This window comes from Nicotiana tabacum, chromosome 14, assembly GCF_000715075.1.
Source record: "Nicotiana tabacum cultivar K326 chromosome 14, ASM71507v2, whole genome shotgun sequence".
Taxonomy (NCBI): domain Eukaryota; kingdom Viridiplantae; phylum Streptophyta; class Magnoliopsida; order Solanales; family Solanaceae; genus Nicotiana; species Nicotiana tabacum.
The window spans coordinates 110,080,677-110,095,694 of record NC_134093.1 but is presented as its reverse complement, the minus strand read 5'-3'; positions in this window follow the sequence as shown (position 1 = coordinate 110,095,694).

The following is a 15,018-nucleotide window of genomic DNA, read 5'->3' as shown; positions in this document are numbered from 1 at the left end:
CTCCGTGTAATCACAACCAAAAATACTCAATCACTCAGTACTGTATATGGCCAATCCAGCAGACCTATCCCAAATATATATGTATATCCATCAGCTGACACTCAGTCACTCAGTACTGTATAAGGCCAAGGCAAATCCAGCCCAGGGGAAGATTCATTCCCGAATATCAATGATTTTGACAAGATCCATGTCTAGGGAAAATCCATCCCTCAATATAAATGCTTCGGGCTTAGATCCATGCCCGGGGAAGATCCATCCCTCAATATATATCTATGGCAAGATCCATGCCCAGGGAAGATCCATCTCTAGATATATATATATATATATATATATATATATATATATATATATATATATATATATATCAACTACGCTCACTGTGGGGGTGCAGACTTCGGAGGGGCTCCTTCAACCCAAGAGCTATAATAGCCCGATCTAGGAATAAATAAATAAATATAACTATCACTCAGAATCTCCTGTCTCTCGGGATATCAATAACATAAACAACCAACCTGACACGATGATATGAAGTATCAATGAATGACAATAGAAACTGAGATATGATATGCAAGTGATGGATGTGACTAAGTACAAAATTATAAATTAAACAAATAGTTCAACAACAATACGACCCCGTGTGGGTCCCAAAATATATCGGCGCATAACCAAATTATGATCTTTAACATGAGTCTCAGCTCAATTTCTCTAACATGTGGAGGATGTGTGGATAATGATATTTACTTAATTATGCAACTCCACGGAATCAATTAAGTCACAATTCCAATGATGCACGCTCACACGCCCTTCACCTAGCGTGTGCGTCATCTCCAAACAATTCATACAACATGTAATTCAGGGATTTATACCCTCAGAACCAAGTTTAGAAATGTTACTTACCTCAACAAGACGAACCCAACGTCGAGTAAGCTATTCAATACTCAGGAAATTCCATTCCGCCCGTATCCACCTCTGAATGCCTTCTTGTCTCCTCAATTCAATGCCAACAATCTGAAACTGAAATTTACCCCTTAATGATACTACAACGATGTACTATACTAAGAAACTTCAATCTACAATATCAACATCCAATGGGACCAACATTAGTAACCAATTCCATAGTTTAGGGCCATTTAGACAATTTACCAAACACCTAGTGGGCATACATTTATACATTTCTTAACCATAGAATTAGTTCTTCCAACTACCATCATTTACCAACGATTCATCCCACCATCATTGTTTAACAACTTATAATCATAACATCACATATGTGACTAACCATTCTCACCCAACCAACAAAATTCCATCAAATAATCAATTTTCAATTACTACAATGTGTATTAATTTAAATTGAGTATTTATGGCTTCCAATCACTATACCATGAGTTACAATTCATACTCATATTTCCATAATAAATCAATACATGTATACATAATACTCTCACACCCAAGAATCATATTTCTTATGATCTACCTTTAATCCAAATCACGAAATTGAAAACTAGGGTATAGAACCTTACCTTTTTTATGAAGATCTTGTGATTAGCTTTCTTGATTCTTGGATATTGGTACAAGGTTGGATGATTAGAATGTTAGGTTTACTCTTTCTCTCTCTAAAATGCTCTTACATCTCTCTAAAATATCAGGTTTTAGTTCAAAAATGACTTAACCCCTCTCCCTACCCAGCCTTGGGGTATTGAATTAGCTCCTACGTGTGCGGCCGCACACTTGGGCAAGTGGCCGAGCATCCGGCCGCGCACCTGAGGCAGAAAGTCTCAAATATGCGCAGTCGCGCATCTGGGCCATATGACACAGGTCCAGTAAAGTGGCCATAACTTTCTGTATACATATTCAAATGACGAACGGTTTGATGAGTTGGAAATTAAACTCAAAGGGATTTAATTTGATAGGTTATACACCATATTACTCTTCATATCGTGAGAGTTATGCTCGTTTATAGTTAGATCTTGTGTAAACTCACTTGAAACTTTATCCCATCATATAATTTTTAACTTGACTTAGACTTAGGGTTTTTCTTAGACCCTAAACCATTCTTAATGCACCTCATACATATATTATCATGATCAATTGATATCATTCAAATTACCAGTCTTGTTCATACCCGAATTGATATAATTAGCACCCGCCAATCTTCTTAATGGTCTTAAAACACTTAGAAATTTTCTGGGGTGTTATATTCTCCCTCACTTAAGAACATTCGTCCTCGAATGTTTTACAAGTCATTATTAGGCATAGTATTATCCACTTTTCACCTTAACCATCCTCTCTAATCGTTCTTGACTTCATATAGATCTTAGATATTCTTCCAACATTTCAACTTCCTTAAGGCCCCAAAATTTGACTAACTCCCAAATTTTTCAGAAATGTCGGCAGAGTGTCCTCTGTAATTGGGCCTAACCACCTGCCAGAGAATCACCAAAATCAGTCCTAACAACATATTCATGAACCAACTACGCAACATAACATTAAAACAATGCCAACTGTGGCCTCACGAGCAGTATACCACCAAAAAAAGGAACACCTTTAACATCAGCTATACAGTTGATACATAATTCATAGAAGATAACTCTTAGCATTTTCGTAGAACACAACTTTATAAATACATGACTATTCAAACAAATAAGGGTACTTCTTCTTCATTTCTTTCTGGGCTTCCCAAGTGACCTCTTCAACCTGTTGGTTTCGCCATAACACTTTCAAGGAGGCAATTTCTTTATTTCTCAACTTTCGAACCTGCCAGTCTAAAATGGCCACCGGCTCCACATCATAAGTCAAATTACCATCCAGCTCACTTTACTGAAATCCAAAATATGAGACGGATCCCCAACATACTTTTGGAGCACGGACACATGAAACACTGGATCAATACCTGATAGACTAGGTGGCAAGGCAAGTTCATAAGCCACCTCTCCAATCTTCTTAATTATTTCAAAAGGCCCAATATATCGAGAGCTCAACTTCCCCTTGTTCCCGAACCTCAACACACCCTTCGTGGGAGAAATCTTGAGCAGAACCTTTTCCCCAACCATGTAAGCAATATCACGGACCTTCCATGTGAAGCCGTTCCTGAATCACTTTGACCTTCTCCAAAGCATCCTGAACAAAATTAGTACCCAATATCCTAGCCTCACCCGGCTCAAACCAACCCACCGGGGACCGGCACCGTCTCCCATACAAAGCCTCATACGGAGCCATCTGAATGCTTGACTGGTAGTTGTTATTGTAAGCAAACTCCGCGAGTGGCAGAAATTGATCCCAAGAACCCCCAAAATCAATGACACAAGCGCGTAGCATATCCTCTATTATTTGAATACTGCGCTCGGACGTTCTGTCCGTTTGTCTGAGGGTGAAATGTTGTACTCAACTGAACCCATGTGCCCAATTTTCGCTACATTGCTCTCCAAAACTGTGATGTAAACTGCGTGCTAAGAGTTATTCCTAAACCTTCGAATCACTATTCCACCTTACCACGCACATTCCTGGGGGTGATCCCACGTCATCATATTCTATATAGGCCTCACAACACAACATAACTGAAAATCATTAATTTAACCTTTGCCCAAAAACCTTGGAGCCCTATTTCTAACATCCAGAATTCTTTTCAAGACCCGAATCTCACATCCACACACTGTTTAAGTCCGAACAAACTGTATCAAACCATAGCCATAACTAATGATGTAATCACATGATATATCACACAACACGCAACACCATTTCCGATCTCGGTAACTACTCCAAACCAACCAAGTACTATATTAAACCCCACATCCCATATAACCTCGTTCCAAAACATTCGTACACTGCTGATAATAAAAGAAACACGTGGAATCTCATAACCCCTTATCAGATCCACTAGTCATGGAGTTATCTTGCCCCAACCAGAACCATAATCACTTTCTAAGCCGACTTTCAATGTCATCCTCCAAAATATACCATAATCAAACCTGATAGTACCAATTCTAGGTCCAATGAACATATATTATTAAACACAACTATCCCACAAACATGCCACAGCAATCTAATTCAAACCGCAAACTGCGTAATCCATGTACCCAATGGAAAATATTTCAAAGAGGAGAACTATTTCGCAAGTTCAACACGCACTTCTACGACCGACATGCTATGAGCTCACCATACATGGTAAAGCCAAGACACACGAATCTAATAACGGTAACTAGCTCTCCTAGAGCTCACATTAAGATCAACCCCCACGGACAACTCACATGCTATCGTATCAATATCTGGACCCGCACGGGTAACTCACGTGCTAATAATATCAGTATATGGATCCGCACGGACAACTCACGTGCCAGTAACATAATCTGCTTGGAATGATCACATGCCTCCAGTATAAGCATATTATATATGAGCAATCAAATAAGTACACATGTGTGTGATAAATGAAATAAAATTCATATGCTCCTGGACTGGTATAAATAACATGCCATAGAGTAGGCATGTACAAAGTGCGCTTTCACAACTCAAATCGGCAAGTGAATACAGAAATAGTAACTACCCAGTTTATTCAAGGAATTAGCCTCTTTCTAACCTCAAGTATAGCCCAGATAGTTCTCAACAAAGGTACGAGTACGAGAAACATCATAACTTTATGCTTAACCATCAACTCTAGGCATATCATAGTCTAAACATTTTCTCGAGTCTGAATACTTGCCCCGATGCCCGCACATGGGCTCAAACCTCACATATATATATATATATATGCACTCGTAGCGCGTAGTCATCACAAAGGAAACTAGTGCCTCCACTGATTTAAAATAAAATACTCACCTCAAACAGGTCGCAACCCTGAAACAATATGCTTCTGAGAACCCCAGTCTCCACATTCATAGAACACAGGAATCATCGTGACTGGTATCAACTCCAGCACTCGAATGACTAACACATCTTTCACGCATGATCATCCCATGAGGAATACTTCCACATTTCCTCCCGTGCCACACAGCAATAATTGGATTATCAGCAGTCTATTAACCAGGTGAGTATTGCAATACCAATGACATTCGAAAGTCAAAACACAATGCCCCTTTTGAAATGCACACACTTCTCAGGGATTACCGAGTAGTTATAATATCCGTCTAAACATATGAAATTGACCATTCTGTCCATAATTCGTGATCTTGCTTTCAGAATGAACTGCCACCTTGGAGATGTAAGTCATAATCCCGCACAACACAACACATCTATTATGCCATCATGTGACAAGCATGATAATCTCATTATTAACTCTGAGTTACCAGCATATTACATACCCGATCAATTAGAATCCTTCTATTTTCTCTCATCCATGAGGAATTCACAATGCACAACATGTCTCCCACACCGGTAGAAAATATCTAGTTCAAACCATGGTAGAAACCATCAAGAACACTTTCAAATCCATTTTCACATAACCAAGCTATCAAAATTGAATTCCTCTATTTTGACCAAGCCATGCAAGTCACCAAACCCAAGAATATTGCCACCGAAATATCTGTAAAGTTACACAATATCATAATTATCCCAAAAGAACTGAACATACCACTACCATACTGGTGTAGCCTACTACCCAGTTGTCCTATTTTCTTCGAGTTTCTTCTGAATTACCCTCAAGTTGACACTTCTCCTTGTCAGAATACTACGATCCTTACCCAAAGCTCACTACAAGACATCCTAACATAAAACCACACCGCCCTAAGTCCCATAAGCCACTGTATTCTTCTTAAGTACTTCCATAAATACCACAATCGAGACACCCACTCTTAAGGACCTTATGTGAATTTAAAATTGTTCCTCTTTCCTTTCTTATACTAAAATGTAGAATCCATAGTCAAACAGAATTATCGCACGTCCCGATACTATCCAGTGTAAGTAACCGATTCTAATGATATACAAATTCAAAAAATTTTCAATTACCACATATACATTTTGAATCCATTAGAACCTTCTCGAGAGTCATCCACTCTGCTCAAATCTAATTTGCTCCGCCCAAACGGGCCGAAAGACATATGCTCCTTTAACACACTCAACACTTAAAGAAGTAACCTTGCCTTAACACGACCAATGAAATTCATAATTCGTGCACACTACATCCTTCAAAATAACAACTTAATCATTCCATAATTTATATATTTTCATAAAGTGCAATGTAACCCGTATCCAGGAATTTCCTTACCCGAGTCATCCTCGATCTCCACCTTTGCAAGTCATAAGTAACCCACAAGTATGCCTCATACCAAAACTAAAATTTAACATATATCCATGAAATTGAATTGAAGGCTCCCGCACTTGGCTCAAAGCCATACAACAAAGCACTCCATAACTCACAATACCCATACTTTATTACTGCCATAATACTACAGTTATTTCAACGAAAATTCTTCTCAAGCTTACGTAACACCCACCTTAAAATACCTCAAACACCCGCTAAGTTCGCATTTATTCTCGTGATAGTTAAGTCAACTTTCTTAATAGGATTCAAATTCAAATCTCAACACATACGGCTAGCTGGTAGAAAAGAAATTCTCCACTCAACATTATAAGGAACACACCTACGTAGATTACTTCGCATGAAATAACCCACCTACTTAGCCTCAAATTGTCATATTGCTATACCCTTTCGCAGCCACAATTACCACAGAATCACTTAATATTTATGAGTTTGAACTCATCAACACAACATGAAAATCTACTTTGCTCCACAGTTAAACAGCATGATAGATCCCTCAACGCACTTATAACTCAAGGTTGTACGTCACATCATACTTATCATATAATCATTCAACCGCTCATCGAGCCACACATTCCACTCATATGATTACTACCAAACGCATAAGTCCAATTGCACAGGTTCTCACAACCAAAATTGTTACAACCCAAATTCGCGTACCTTAGATCATGCCGTAAGTTAGTCGACGTAAATCCAAGAAGTGATTATCTTTGAGATGATAAGAAGTTAATCCAATTGGTCTTAAACGATACAAGGGTGTATAAGAGTGGTTAACAAGTATTAGAAGTTAAACGAATCAAGGATGTTGTAACCCGTATTTTCGGGTAACACTAGAGGTGATTAATTATCCCAAGAGATCATGTTTTAATGTATTTTAATCATATAATATCCGTATCCTAAGTCTTGAAGTCAAGCGAGTTATGAAACAAAAGTCGATAAAAGTTGTCGCAACTTACGTTTATAATTTTACTTAAACTTTAGGTCAAATGTTACTATATTTTTCAACCAATTTACTTAGAATTATGGGGTGATATACCTATAAAATTGAAGATATATGAGTCTAGTTTCCAACACATTAAACCTTTCGTCGATACGATCTCAGAATAGAGAGATATTTGTATTTTCGCGAGAGTGCGCCAAGCAGCTCTCTTTGGGGCCCACATAGGCGGTTTAAGACATATGGATATATATAAGATACCTCAACCCCATTTTAAGTCATTAGTTTTCAGTATATTCAGACCTTAGAACCCTAAAAACAGTCTCTCAAGGTTCTCTCATGATCCAAGACCCAAACAAAGGGAAAACAACACAAATCGAATATCGGGAATCCCGTGGCGCTAGTAAGTTTCTTGTTCTTCTTGTTGTTGCTGGTTTTTGTGTTGTTTCAGCTCGTGTGGAAGGTTGTTTTAAGTTTTTTATGTTCTATAAATACTCCTTCAAGTTTTTAATATCAATCCTAGGTGATTTCAAGTTTTCTAAAGTAATTCTAGTGCCGAACATCCCGAATTAATTGCTAGTTTCGCTTCCTTGTTCTTGTGGCAGAATTGGAGGGATATTTCGTGGAAACTTAAGGTCAAATTGGAGTTGTTCTTTCTGTTTAAAGGTAAGGAACCTCTTACTCTATATATATTTAAGATTATCCAAGTTGCGGCTAAGTCGTTGAAGCTAGAACTTGTGAAATATATATCGAAAGGCTTGGTAGTAATGTTGTTGGTTGGTGGACTATTTTGGGAGGCTCAATATGATTATTAATGATGTTTTTTGGGCTGTTTGGTGATTGTATTGACTTGTGGGAAGTCATATTAATAGGGGAGGTGTTGTCCTTTTCATCGTAAAATAGGTTGAGGTCGATACATAATAGTTATGACGCTTAAGCGATAATGATAGTGTCATTTCTCTTATTGTAGACTAAGGAGTCGTGACATTTGCATAGCTTGAGGTTGGTCAGTATATACAAGGTATGTGAGGCTATCCCCTTCATTCTTTTGCACGACTCCGATTGTACATAATTTAATGAACGAGCTCCCAAAGATACTCTACTCTTAGAAGCTAGCAGTACTTACATTGCTGCCCTTCTTATGAAACGATTGATATTGATGTTACTTCTCTTATTCTTATATTATCAATGTTGTTGGTAGTTCCTGATTCTTATAAGATTCTTATTGAAGAGTTAATCTTAATAACGTGTACGAAGGATACCGACCTTATGTCACTCCGAAAGGTTCAAAATATGATTCCAATGAGTCCAGCATGCATCATATATATGTATCTATTTTACTCTACCGAGCCGCGCTATAGTTGGCCGGGTACGACACCTATTGTACAACCACTGATCAGTTGGATTTTACCGAGCTCCACGTGGTCGGGTACGATTCTACCGAGCCCTATGATGGCCGGGTACATTTTACCGAGCCTATTACGGCCGGGTACGATATGATGATGGTGATGCCCACAAAGGCGTATGTTTTAAAAGTTTATGTATATATATGTATGTATCATGTATTTCATGTCAATAGCCCTCAGAGGTACCCAGATGTCACAGGTTGTATATTCTCTATCCTTGTTTACATTACTGTTCTTACTTATGCTTTCCTGCCTTACATACTCAGTACTTTATTCGTACTGACGTCCTTTTTATTTGTGGACGCTGCATGTCATGCTGCAGGTCTTGATAGACGGGTAGACGCAGCTCCCCCACCACAGTAGGCTGTCCAGTTCAACGGTTATTGGCGAGATCCCTTCTCCGGACTTGCCATGGTCTTGGTATGCATTTTTGTTATAGACATTATGGGTATGTCAGGGCCCTGTTCCAGCAATGTTGTAGCACTTATGTTCCTTTAGAGGCTCATAGACAGTTGTCGACTCATGTATGGTTTGGAATGCCTTGTCGGCTGATTTTTGTTGTATAGTCTTTCATGGCAGCATGGTAGCTCGTACCTTATATATATTTTCTTGACAGTCTTGTCGTCCCATGTTATGTATGTTCATGACATTATCTTTCATTGTTGGATGTTCATGATCCATGTCTACCATTTATATTGATCTTGTCGACCCTTAAAGATAATAAGGAAGGTTAGATAAAATGTACGTTGGTGCTCGACAAGTATGGCCCGGGTGCTAGTCATGACCCTCCAGTTGGGTCGTGACAAACTTGGTATCAGAGCAAGTCTGTCCTAGGGGTTGTCTATGAGCCGTGTCTAGTAGAGTTTTGATTATGGATGTATAGCGCGCCACATTTATAATCAGGAGGCTACGTGACATCTAGGGTTGTTACCTTCTTCCTGAATCTAGATCGTGCGTAAAGTTGAGTCGTAAGTGTTCATGTCTAATATTCACCTTGTTTTCTTTCAGCGATGCCTTCGACTAGGAAGCAAGCAATTAGTAAACGGCTTGATACAGCTGTGGGAGAGGGTAACATTCAGGTGCCTCCAGCCAGAGCCGGCCAAAGTGAGGCTCAGAGTGAGATGCCGTCTCATACCTCTCTGTCTCCTCCAGAGGATATTAGGAGGCACCCAGTACATCCAGTTCCTCCGTCAGGCACTACAGACCACGATATGCGCAGTACGGTGCAGTTGTTGACTCGCTTGGTAGCTGCTCAAGCTCGGAGGCAAAATACCGGTGCAGCTGATAAACCGGTTAGTGTGAGAGTTTGTGATTTTATTAATCTCGACCCTCCAGTGTTTACCGGATCAGACCCCAAGGAGGACCCGCAAACATTTATTGATCAGGTTCATCGTACATTGCGGGTTATGCATGCTAGTGATACGGAGGTAGTAGAGTTGGCTTCTTATCGGTTACGGGATTTAGCGGTTTTCTGGTATGATAGTTGGGAGAGATCTAGGGGTCCGAACGCTCCTCCAGCCGTGTGGAAGGAATTTTCTGAGGCCTTTCTTCGTCACTACTTGCCAGTTGAGATACGACGAGCTAGAGCTGATAAGTTCTTGAACCTTCGACAGGGTAATATGAGTGTACGAGAGTATAGTATACAGTTTTATTCTTTAGCAAGGTATGCTCCCTATATGGTGGCCGAGATGAGTGATAGGGTGCACCTGTTCGTGAACGGGTTGGGACCACATCTTATAAATGAGTGCACAACAGCCTCCTTGGTAGAGGGCATGGATATTTCCCGTATTCAGGCTTATGCCCAGACCCTAGAGGATCGTAAGCGCTAGCAAAGGGCAGATAGGGAGCAGGATAGGGGCCAGCATAAGAGGGCAAGATTTGCAGGGTATTCTGATGAGTTCAGAGGCAGTATCAGGCCCCAGTCTTCGAGGAGTTCGGCGCCACCTGTAGCTAGTGCTCCTCCACAGCATCAGAGGCCTCGGTATGATCGATTTACCTATTATGGTTCAGGTTAGAGTTCGAGGGCATCAGGCTCACAATTTCATAGAGATACTAGTCAGACGAGACCCCCAACACCTCATTGTGATCAGTGCGGCAAGGCCCACTTTGGACTGTGACGTCGAGGTTCCGATGCGTGCTATTCTTGCGGACAGCCTGGCCATATGATGCGGGATTGTCCTAATAGAGGAGGTGGTAGTATGGCTCAGCCGACTGGATCTGTGTCTGTTTCTTCCTCATCAGTTCGACCTCCAGCACAAGGTTTTCAATAGTCGACAGGTCGTGGTAGAGGTAGAGGTTCAGTGCCGAGTTTGAGTGGTGCTCAAAATCGAACCTATGCTCTAGTAGGTCGACAAGATCTCGAGTCGTCTCCGAATGTTGTTACAGGTATATTGTCTGTGTTTTCTTATGATGTATATGCACTAATTGATCCGGGATCTGCCTTATCATATGTTACACCCTTTGTGGCTAATAAGTTTGGCATTAAACCTGAATTGATAAGTAAACCACTTGCGGTATCCACTCCGATAGGAGATTCTGTGATTACTAGAAGGGTATATAGAGGTTGCACTGTGATGATTTGTAGTCGTCAAAACTCGGCAAATTTATTTGAGTTAGAAATGGTTGATTTCGATGTGATAATGGGAATGGACTGGTTGGCCTCATGCTATGCAAATGTTGACTGTCGTACGAAGATGGTTAGGTTACAGTTTCTTGGTGAACCCGCCATTGAATGGAAGGGGAACATTGCTACGCCGAAAGGTAGGTTTATTTCTTATCTTAAGGCAAGGAAGATGATCTTAAAAGGTTACATTTATCATCTTGTTCGCGTTAGGGATGCGGAGGCGAAGCCGCCTACTCTACAATAATTCCCCGTGGTCAATGAATTTCCAGATGTTTTCCCAGATGAACTCACAGGCCTTCCTCCTGAAAGGGAGATTGAATTTAGCATTGATGCATTGCCTGACACTCAACCGATCTCTATCCCTCCATACAGGATGGCCCCGGTAGAGTTGCGAGAGTTGAAGGCGCAGTTGAAAGACTTGCTGGATAAGGGTTTCATTAGGCCTAGCACTTCACCTTGGGGTGCGCCAGTCTTGTTCGTGCGAAAGAAAGATGGGTCGTTAAGGATGTGTATCGATTATCGACAGTTGAATAAGTTTACAATAAAGAACAAGTATCCACTTCCAAGGATTGATGACCTGTTTGACCAACTCCAGGGTGCCAAGTATTTCTCCAAGATTGAATTGCGTTCAGGGTATCATCAGGTGAGGGTTAAGGAGAAGGATATTCCAAAGACGGCCTTCCGGACAAGATATGGGCACTTTGAGTTCTTGGTGATATCGTTCGGGCTAAAAAATGCCCCAGCAACTTTTATGGATCTCATGAATAGTGTATTCAGGCCCTATCTTGATGTGTTCGTGATCGTATTCATTGATGACATTCTGGTGTATTCTCGTTCGGAGGCGGAACATGCGGGCCACTTGCGGATAGTATTACAGACCCTTCAGGATCATAAGTTATATGCTAAGCTCTCTAAATGTGAATTCTGGCTGAAATCTGTAGCATTCCTTGGCCATGTGATATCTGATGAGGGTATTAGTGTTGACACTCAAAAGATTGATGCAGTGAAGAATTGGCCGAGACCTACAACACCGTCAGAAGTCCACAGCTTCCTGGGGCTAGCAGGATATTATAGGCGGTTTGTAGAAGGGTTTTCCTCTATATCAGCACCATTGACTAAGTTAACACAGAAAGCTACCAAGTTCCAGTGGTCTGATGCTTGTGAACATAGTTTTCAGGAGCTAAAGAATCGATTGATATCCGCGCTAGTGCTCACTCTTCCAGAAAGAACAGAAGGTTATGTGGTATATTGTGATGCCTCAGGTATAGGTTTGGGGTGCGTATGATGCAACGTGGGAAGGTGATTGCTTATGCATCAAGACAATTGAAGAAGCATGAAAAGAATTACCCGACTCATGATTTGGAATTGGCTGCAGTAATATATGCTTTGAAGATATGGCGGCACTACTTATACGGCGTCCATGTTGACATCTACACAGATCACAAGAGTTTACAATACATCTTTAAGCAGAAGGATTTGAATTTGAGGCAGCGTAGGTGGCTTGAATTACTGAAAGACTATGACGTCGAGATATTGTACCATCCCGGTAAAGCCAATGTTGTAGCAGGCGCTCTCAGCCGGAAGTCAATGGGAAGCTTAATACATATTGAGGCAGGTAGATAAGGGTTGACCAAAGAGCTTCACCAGCTGGCCAATATGAGAATCAGATTGTTGGACTCTGATGACGGAGGTGTTACTGTACAGAATACAGCAGAATCATCTTTGGTAGCCGAGGTAAAAGCACGGAAATATGAAGATCCTACCTTAGTAAGATTAAGAGAGGGAATTCAGCAGTGTAAGATTACAACTTTCAAGATCGGAGGAGATGGGACACTGAGATACCAGGGCCGATTATGTGTGCCTAGTGTGGCAGGGTTGCGAGAGAAGATTATGATTGAGATTCATCAGTCCCGATATTCTATCCATCCCGGCTCGACAAAGATGTATCATGACGTTAAGGAGCAGTATTGGTGGGACAACATGAAGAAGTCTATTGCATAATTTGTAGCCCAGTGTCCTAATTGTCAACAAGTAAAGATCAAGCATCAGAAACCCAGTGGATTGATTCAGAATATAGAGATTCCGACCTGGAAATGGGAGGTGATTAATATGGACTTCATTATTGGATTACCTCGCTCTTATCATAAGTTTGACCCCATCTGGGTGATAGTTGATCGACTTACAAAATCTGCCCATTTTCTGCCAGTTAAGACAACTTACACGGCTGAAGATTATGCGAAGTTGTATATCAAGGAGATTGTTAGGCTTTATGGTGTGCCGGTATCTATTATATCAGACCAAGGAGCTCGATTTACGGATAACTTTTGGAGGTCTTTTCAGAAGGGTTTAGGCACACAAGTAAATCTCAGCACTGCATTCCATCCGCAGACTGACGGACAGGCTGAACTTACCATTCAGATGCTTGAAGATATGCTACGAGCATGTGTTCTAGATTTCAAGGGGAATTGGGATGACCATCTAGTACTTATAGAATTTGCCTATAATAATAGCTACCATTCCAGTATTAAAATGGCCCCGTATGAAGCACTGTATGGGAGGAGATGTAGATCACCAGTTGGATGGTTCGAAGTCGATGAGACAGAATTATATGGGCCAGATTCGATTCACCAAGCCATTGAGAAGGTGAAAGTGATACAAGAGCGACTGAGGACGGCACAAAGTAGGCAAAAATCTTATTCTAATGTCCGACGTCGTGATCTGGAATTTGAGGTTGGTGATTGGGTTTTCCTGAAGATCTCGCCGATGAAAGGTGTTATGTGTTTTGGGAAGAAGGGTAAGTTGAGTCCGCGGTATATTAGCCGTACAAAATTCTTCGACGAATTAGAGAGGTTGCTTATGAGTTAGAATTGCCATCCGAATTGGAATTTGTCCACCTGGTATTCCATGTATCTATGTTGAGGAAATGTATTAGAGATCCTTCTCGGGTCGTCCCTATCAACGATGTACAAGTTACAGAGGATCTATCATATGATGAAGTGCCAGTGGCTATATTAGATCGACAAGTCCGCAAGCTGAGAACAAAGGATGTAGCTTCCGTCAAAGTATTATGGAGGAACAAGAATATAGAAGAAATGACATGGGAAGCATAAGAGGAGATGAAGTCTAAATACCCTTACCTATTCTAGAGTGAAGATAACGAGGATGCCGGGGGAAAGAAGGATGCATTATAAGGTGAAACGGCTCTATGAGGTAAGCAATAGCTTGTGAATACTCTTTTTTTTATGGTGATATGCAGATAATGTACATATCCATAATGCTTTGTATAGTCTTGTAAGGCCATAGGTTGGGTTTAACTGCTTGCAAGTTTGGCTAGTGTCCATTTTATAGGGGAAACTCAGCCGGACATTTCCGTCGGAATCCACGATGAGTTAGACACCCCATAAACCCTTACATTCAAGGACCAATGTTCCTAAGGGGGAGAGGGTGTTACAACCCAAATTCGCGTACCTTAGATCATGCCGTAAGTTAGTCGATGTAAATCCAAGAAGATATTATCTTTGAGATGATAAGAAGTTAATCCTATTGGTCTTAAACAATACAAGAGTGTATAAGAGTGGTTAACAAGTATTAGAGGTTAAACGAATCAAGGATGTTGTAACCCGTATTTTCGGGTAACACTAGAGGTGATTAATTTTCCCAAGAGGTCATGTTTTAATGTATTTTAATCATATAATATCTGTATCATAAGTCTTGAAGTCAAGCGAGTTATGAAACAAAAGTCGATAAAAGTTGTCGCAACTTACGTTTATAATTTTACTTAAACTTTAGGTCCAATGTTACTACG